This window comes from Meriones unguiculatus (genome assembly GCF_030254825.1).
Source record: "Meriones unguiculatus strain TT.TT164.6M chromosome 13 unlocalized genomic scaffold, Bangor_MerUng_6.1 Chr13_unordered_Scaffold_41, whole genome shotgun sequence".
Taxonomy (NCBI): domain Eukaryota; kingdom Metazoa; phylum Chordata; class Mammalia; order Rodentia; family Muridae; genus Meriones; species Meriones unguiculatus.
Genome location: NW_026843650.1, coordinates 4,325,338 through 4,334,376, shown reverse-complemented (window position 1 = coordinate 4,334,376; position 9,039 = coordinate 4,325,338). Strand labels below are relative to the sequence as shown.

Sequence of the window (9,039 nt, the reverse complement as noted above, 5' to 3'; positions counted from 1 at the left end):
ACCAGCACCATTTGCTGAAGATGTTGCCATTTTTTCATTGCATGGTTTTGGCTTCTTTGTCAAAAATCAAGTGTCCATAGGTTTGTGGGTTTATTTATAAGCCTTTGCTTCAATTCCATTGATTCACCAGTCTGTTTCTGTAATAGTACCATGCTGTTTTTATTACTGTTGCTTTATAGAATAGTTTGAGATAAGGGATGGAGAAACCTCCTGAAGATCTGTTTTTGTACAGGATTGTTTTAGCTATTCTGGTGTTTTCTGTTTGTTTGTTTGTTTGTTTGTTTGTTTGTTTTCACATGAAGCTGAGAATTATTCTTTCAAGGTCTGTAAGGAATTGTGTTGATATTTTGATGGGGATATCATTGAATCTGTAGATTGTTTTTGGTAACATGGCAATTTTTATTATGTTGATCCTACTGATCCATTTACATGAGAGATCTTTCTATCTTTTGTTATCTTCAATTTCTTTTGTCAGAGGCTTGACAGTTTTTTGTTTTTTTCATATGGGTTTTTCACTTGCTTGGTTAGGGTAACACCAAGATACTTTATGTTTTGTTTGTTTGTTTGTTTGTTTTTCTGGCTATTGTGAGGGGTGTTGTTTCCTGAATTCTTTCTCAGGCAGTTTGTCTTTTGTACACAGGAGTGCTACTGATTTTTTGTTATCTTTGTATCCAGCCACTTCGCTGAAGTGTTTTTCAATTGTAGGCGTTCCCTGGTAGAACTTTTGGGGACAGTTATGTATACTGTCATTTCATCTATGAATAGTGATACTTTGACTTCTTCCTTTCAATTTGTACACCCTTAAACTCCTTTAGTTGTCTTATTGCTCTAGATAGGACTTCAGATACTATATTGAAGATATTTGGAGAGAGTAGGTAGCCTTGCCTTGTCCCTGAGTTCAGTGGAATTGATTTAACTCTCTTTCCATTTAGTTTGATGTTAGCTATAGGATTGCTGTGTATTGCCTTCACTGTTTTTAGGTATGTGCCTTTTACCCTCGGTCTCTTCGAGACTTTAAAGAAGAATAAGTGTTGGATATTGTAAAATACTTTTGCAGCATCTAAGGAAATGATTGTGTGGTTGTTTTTTTTCAATTTATTGATATGATGGATTACATTGATGGATTCCATGTTATTTAACGACCGCTGCATGCGTGGGATGGAGCCTACTTGGTCATGGTGGATGATATCTTTAAAATGTTCTTGGATTTGGTTTGTATTTTATTTGAGTATTTTAAGAGGGATTGGTCTGAAGTTCTCTTTCTTTTTTGGGTCTTTGGTTCTTTGAGGATTTATCAAGGTGCCTTCAGTCTTACAAAAGGTGTTTGGTTATGATGCTTCCATTTATATTATATAAAATAGTTTGAAGAATATTGCTATTCTCTCTTCTTTGAAGCTCTGATAGAATTCTGCTCTGAAATCATTTGTCCCTTGGTTGGGAGTCTTTTGATGTTTGCTTCTATTCACTGAGGGGATGTAAGACTATTAAATTTCTTTACCTGATTTTGATTCAACTTTGGTAAGTGGAATCAATAAAAAAATTGTATATTGCATTTTGATTTTCAAATTTTGTGGCATATAGGCTTTTGACATAAGAGCTAATGGTTCTTTGGATTTTCTCAGTGTCTGTTATCTCTCTCTTTTTATCAGACTTGGTTGATTTGGATAGTGTCTCTCTGCCATTTTCTTAGTTTGGCTAAGAATTTGTCTGTTTTTTTATTTTCTCAAAGAAATAGCTCCTGGTTTTGTTGATTATTTGAATTGTTCTCTTTGTTCCTAATTAATTGATATCAGCCCTGAGTTTGGTTATCTAGTAGTCTGCTCCTGTTGGGTGTGTCTGCTTCTTTTTCATAGAGTATTCAGATGTGCCATTAAGTTGCTTGTATGGGAAGTCTCCAATAGCTTATGAAGGTACTTAGTGCTATTAAATCTCTTCTTAAGACTGCTTTCATTGCATCTCATAAGTTTGGGTATGATGTGCCTTCATTTTCATTGAACTATAGGAAGTTCTTTATTTCTTCCCTGACCCAGATTTCATTGAGTAGGGAGTTGTTCAGTTTCCACGTATGTGTAGGCTTTTTGCTATTTCTGTTATTGTCAAGATCCACCTTTAGTCCATCATGGTATGATAGGATGCAAGATATTACTTCAATCTTGTATCTGTTGAGGCCTGGTTTGTGACTACTGTATGGTCATTTTTAGAGAAGGGTCCGTAAGGTGCTGAAAAGAAGATATATTCTTTTCTGTTTGGGTGAACATTTCTCTAGATATCTGGCAGGTCCATTTAATTCATGGCATCCATTAGTGTCATTATATCTCATTTTAGGTTCTGTTTCACTGCTCTGTCACTTGATGATATTGAGTTGTTGTGGTCTCTCACTATTAATGTGTGGAGACTGAAATGTTCTTTGAACTTAATTAATGTTTCTTTTACAAATGTGGGTACTCTTGAATTTGAGGCATAGTTGCCCAGAATTGAGACACCATCTTGGTGGAATTTTCCTTTTTTTGAGTTTGAAGTATCCTTCCTCATCCCTTTCAATTAATTTTGGTTGAATGTTTGTTTTATTAGATATTAGAATTGCTATTCCTGCTTGTTTCTTGTGTCCATTTGCTTGAAAACCACATTCCTGCTTCAACATCCCAGGAACTTTTTCCAGGGATTAGCTCAGTGATCTGAGGTTGGAACCAATTTTCCCTCACCGTTGGGTTTCCTTTCACCTGGGAAACACAGTCAGTGGTGTTTTGTGGCCTACTGTTCCAACTGTTGGTCACTGTGCAGTCTCTGCTACCCTGCTGATCAGACACAGTGTGCAATCAACTCTGCCATCTGGGATCTGTTTTTTTTAATTTTTACTGAATATGAGTATTTTGCTTGTATGCATGACTATGCACCTCTTGTGTCCCTGCTCCTCATAGTCAGAAGATCACCTCAGAACTCATGAACCTAGAACAATGGATAGTAGTGGGATTCATGTAAACACTGACAATTGATCCCAATTATTTGCAAAAGCAGCAAGAATTCTTCACTGCTGAGCCATCTCTCCCACCTTATGTTGCTTATTTATGACCAGAATTTACATTGCTAATATTTTTCTCTTTCAATTTTTACCTGTTTAAACATGCTTTCCCTTTTAGTAAGATCTTATTAATGTTACAGTTTAAGCTGTGGCACTGCTGGTTTCTGGAAGATTAATACAGAATTGAGTTGAATGTATAATTCTTTGTAGGAGCTTCAGTAAAGACCTCTGAGTTTTTTCTACCTATTATATTTGTTTGATTGACATTTAAGGAAGACTCTGACTTACAATATAGGTCTGGATGTCCTGAAACGCTTTGCATAGATCATGCTGGCATCCAACTCAATGAAATTCACCTGCCTCTGCCTCCTGAGTGATGGAATTAGAGGCATAACTGAATATACCCAGCTTGTTCATCATTTTTGTAGTTAATAAATGTTCATAAATTTCTCTGATATGTACTCAGTACTGTTCATTGTTCATTTCTCTCTGTGTCTCTGTCTCTATCTTTCTCTTTCTATTTCACTCTCTTCTCTCTGTTTGTCTTTGTCCACATTAATTGGCATGTCTATTCCAAGGCTATATCCTATTCAAAAAGTTCAGATATGACAGTTATTCAATTTTCTTCTGAGAATGATTATTGATAACATTAGCAATTCTTTTTTTAATATAAAAGCTTTAATCTTTATTCTTCAACTATAGACTATACATGATTTGGAAAGGAGAATATATAAAACAATTATCAAAAAAGAATAATGTGGTCTATATCTTTTCTTTTGTCTGGTCATTCACAAATATGATCTTATCAGCTATGATTGTTGTTGTTTGACACCTCACATTATTTTTATTCATGTATTTACTGTAGTCCACTTTCCCTTCCACAAATATATGAATCTCCCTTTTCACATATTGATATGCCACTTCCCTGAAGCATGGTAAAAAGATGATATTCAGTGCCATGTTGTGTTTTGACTGAGGTTATCCATTTATTCTGTGTCCCCTGATTACCACATCTCATTTGTTGCTAGATAAAATATTGTGATTCCTTTTCCTTCCACCTGTCTCATGACAGAGTCCTGACTGACTTGATCAAGGAACTGACCAGGATTCATAGATCGCTCAAGAACCCAACTGCTCACTACTTTAGATTCCTGTCTTACAAAGTGATGAAACTCCTGTAACACAGTTCTTCAAAGCACACCTTTGGTTTTTCTTACAATCTAACCTTTAGGCTTTTTCTTCTCCCCTCCTTCACCCAATGCACAGCACCCAACTGTCTAACATTAGCACTTCTGTGTCAGAAAATATATGGAAGAAGCACTAGAATTATATGGTTATATTTCCAAAGAAGTATAAATTTATATTGTTGCCAATGTTTCTGTTGTACAATTGTATATTGTACAATTATATTTTAGAATTCAGTGACATTCAATGATGTGCATGTGAAATTCAGCCAAGAAGAGTGGGCTTTGCTGGAATCTTCCCAGAAGCAACTCTACAAAGATGTGATGCTAGAGACATGCAAAAACCTCACTGAAATAGGTAAGACTGTGAATTTTCTTTCACTTTTAAAATAAGGAGACAACTCTTACTTTGTTGTTGATCCTCTTCTGCAATTCCAATTGAGAATGAGGAGGAATGAGGTGATTTAATCAGGCATAGTACTAAGGGTCACAGAATGTAGTGATTTAAGTTTTTCCTTAATAATAATATGATATTTCCAATAATATATATTTCTGGTACTATATTTTAGGTTACAAATGGGAACACCATAATATTGAAGAACATTTTCAAAGTTCTACAAGTAACAGAAGGTAAATTTATATGCATGCTGATACAGACACGAGTGTTAAGAAATTTTAATGTGTCCTGGAAGTGTTTGTTTTTATTTTTGTTTTTGTTTGTTGGCTGCTTTTTATTTTTTGTTTTTGGAAGAATTTTTTTTTGTAGCCGTGGCTTGTCTTAGACTTGCTTGGTGGAACAGCCTGACCTTGAAATCACACATATCTGCCTGTTTCTGCCTCCACGAATGCAGGGATTAAAGGCATGTACCATACCTGGCTGTGTCCTGGAGGTTTTGAAGAAAAGCAACAGTGTAAAAACAGCACTGCTTTAAGTGTGCTGATGATCATTAAATTCCCACAATTCCATTTACCTTAATGTCAGGTATCTGATTTGTGTTTGCAAGGCATTCCCTAAGATAGAAGAAAATTAAATAATGTTGTAACAGAAAATACCATTTAAATCATATAGACATTACAACTACTGAGTTGAACTGCCAATCTGTTTAGTCTCATTTTATCTACTCAGATATTGTAAGAGGTATACATATTGAATAGGTGATCAGTATGTGTCCAAAACTTCCTAATAACAACCACTGTTACTCATATTCATGCAGTAACATTGGAAAGTTTAGTGAAAGGAGCAGCTTATGAGAGTCAAGAATATTGTTGTGGAGAAACATTAATCCCTATATGACATGTCTATGATGAACAAAAAACAAACTGTGTTAATTCAATGAGGGAATCCTTTATTATTCTTGTAATTTAAATAGGTATAGCATATGTCACAATGTTTGTAAGGCACATGAGTAGAGGGATATTGAAAGAAGCAGTGTAGCTGTCTTTCTCCAAGAACAATTACTTTTGTAGTAGTCCCCACTTTGAGTAGAATTTCTGAATGCAATAAATGGTTACTGTTAATTGGTTTTGCAACTTAAATGAGAATTCATCAGCAAACTAATACTGCTGAAAATACCTATGAATACTAGGAATTTGGAACTTCTTCTGCTTCTCTTGTCTCACTTTACAAAGGAAGTGTCATTCATACAGTAAAAATAATGCGAATGGGATTGCTGTGGTAAATCTCTGTATTCTTACAATAATCTCTCTCTATATAAATATAAAAAAATACTCTTATAGAAAAATGATGCTATGAAAGTGAACCATGGAACAAATGCTCTTACCATCACAGGGATCTTTGAAAATACCCATAATGAAGGGAAAAATCATTAATGTAAATAACATGATAAAACTTTAAAATTTGATTCTCCTTTACCATTTTTATGAAATTATGACCAAATTATGAAATTAATTAATAAAGATAAATATATTTATTAGTGTAAAGCACTGACTGTGGTAAATCTTTCACATGTGGTAATTATCTCTGCAGGCATGCAAGCAGTTGTACTGGAGAGAAACCTACTAAATGCACTCTATGTGGTAAAGCTTTCTCCAATACCACTGATCTCATACGGCATAAAGGAACACACACTGGAGAGAAGCTTTACAAATGTAATCAATGTGGTAAAGTCTTTGCACAAAAGAGTCATCTCATAAGCCATAGAAGAACACATACTGGAGAGAAACCTTATGAATGTAACGAGTGTGGTAAAGCCTTTACACGAAACAGTACTCTCTTAAGCCATAAAAGAACACACACTGGAGAGAAACCTTATGAATGTAACCAGTGTGGTAAAGCCTTTGCAGAAAACACTCATCTCTTAATCCATAAAAGAACACACACTGGAGAGAAACCTTATGAATGTAACCAGTGCAGTACAGCCTTTGCACAAAAAAGTCATCTCATAAGCCATAAGAGAACACATATTAGGAAGAAACCTTATGAATATGCCCAATATGATAAAGCCTTTGCACAGCCGAGTAGTATCCACAAACAAGAAAAGACACACAGTGGAGAGAAGCCTGGTGAGGGTAATTAGTGTGATAAAGCCTTTGTATGTAATATTCATCTCCTAAGACAACAACACATTGTGGAGGGAAACCATATAAATATAACTATGTGGCAAAGCCTTTGCACATAACTTCTAATAAATCAAAAAACACATACTGGAAAGAAGCTGTATGACTGTAACCAATGTGAATAAACTTTTGCACTTCAGAATAATCTCCACACTCATGAAAGAAATCCTAATGGACAGAAAGCCTGTGAGTGTTTTTAACATGGTGAAACCATTCCACATTTGTATAATCTTCATCATCATGAAAGGATTCATAATGGAGGAAAAACTTACGAATGTGTTAAAATGGTGAGGCCTTGCACAAATCTAGAGTCATCATTATCATAAAAGTATCCTTACTGGAGAGGATTTCTGTGAGTATAAGCAATGTGGAAAGGCCTCTGTGTACTTTGGTCCACTGAGATCCAACAGAACTGTAAAACTAGCTCAATGGAAATGACCTCCCTTTTCTAAAGGGGAACGGGAATAGGGAGAATAGGAATGGAGGGTAGTACTGGGGGAGAGAAGGGAGGGGGACTACGATTGGTATTTAAAGTAAATAAACTTATTTATAAAAAGAATACAATGAATATTGAATATCAATTACATGCAACAGTATTATATAATAAGGTGTTTATGGAAGACTTATTGATAATCCTGATTCTCAACATTTACTGTTTTCAATTGCCTCACATTACACAAGAAACTTTTAGTCCAGTGGATGAATATGTAGGGAATGGTGAACTAACACCAGCCAGGAAGTTCTCTGAGAGTATGAAAACAGTGGTAGCCTGTAGAAGTTTCTTTGTGTACACATACCTATTGTTCCAGCGGTACTATTGAAAAACATCACAACCAACACTGAATTTTGAGATATGAGGGAGGAGGCTTTCTTTTCCATGTATGACCCTGCTTCTGGCCTAGATGTGTAACCATGTCAAGGGTGAGTTTTTCTGGAGAGTGTCTTTAGACATAGACACCACCAATCAAATTTGTTAGATGGCCTTTGACACAGATACCCGATCACTCCTCCCTTCAAATATCAGAAAATTTAATTATTTGTTCTTGTTCTTGTTCATATGATAGGAATGTGCTGTTTAATGCAAATCGAGTACGCTTGAATTGCCTAGTATTAAACAATTATCTACACCTATGCTTGGAGCATCCCAGGCACTCCCCAAGGGGTATAAGCTTGTTTTCTGGAATTAAAGTTGAACTTACTTTCTGAGGTTATTCCCAGTGTGGCTCATCACTGTTATGCTTGTAGGCTTTCCAAGCTTTATACCTCATCTTCTGCCCCTCATGCCTTTCTGGGTTGGTTGAAAACAGCCTTCTAGGCAGCAAGAGAATCATGTTCTCTGAAATGCTTGTGATAATATGTTTCAGAGGTTATAGCATTTCAATTTCACATGTTTCTGCATGTGAGATGGTAAATTAAACACTATATTGGGGGCTGGACTCTTTAAAATGAGTTATACCTAGTGTTTCTTTCATGGCAAGGTTGCAGGAAAGCTTCATGGTATGAAATCTTTTAAGGTGAGTATAGTGGCCGATGGAAAAGAAATAATAGCAGAAATTTTATTTCTCTGCTTTTAGTAGCTGAGCACTTTTCCAATAAGGTATGGGTGGATGGCAGAGGAGAGTTACTTCCCTTTTGAGTAGGCTAGGGAAAGGGGATGGGGGAAGATGAAGTGAGGGTAGGAGCAGTAGGAGTTGAAGGAGTGACCTTCAACCATCATACATAATGAATAAATTGTGAAAAATAAAATTTTTATTTTATTAATAAAAACAATTAATAAAATAAAAAAATACTAAAAAAAAACAAAAGAGCAAAATAGCAAAATTTTGAGTCTAGTTTGGGTTACTGCCCTTCCTCAAAGAGAAGAAAGAAGATATATAGAAAGAAAAGAAAAACATAATCTTTGTCTTTGTCACCTTTCTTCCCTGTGGGCTCACTTGATAATCATTATCCAATGGACACCATGCTTCTCTCTCTCTGAACTTTATGTTACCATAGCAGTAGGATTCAAACCTGGAACTAATGGCAGAGGTTCCTAGTTAACATATCAAATCAAACCTACCTGACATTTTCTCCCAGCAATCCTTCAGTTCTTCGATGTTGTCTGGTCCTCCAGGCTAGTATAGCCCATGCAATACCCTGAATTCTCCTTCCCAGGGCCTGAGCTAACCTCACTTCCCCTTCACCCATATATAGGCAAACTATTTTGGCTACCCGGTCCTGTCAAGAGCCATTCAGTAGCAATAGCAAAAGGGCTGTAGA

At 35.7% G+C, this 9,039-nt stretch overlaps 1 pseudogene; it reads right to left on the bottom strand.

Moving 5' to 3' along the window:
* Positions 1-3,793: 3,793 nt before the first annotated feature.
* Positions 3,794-9,039, bottom strand: part of LOC132651217 (single-stranded DNA-binding protein, mitochondrial-like) — a 30,772-nt pseudogene continuing 25,526 nt past the window's right edge.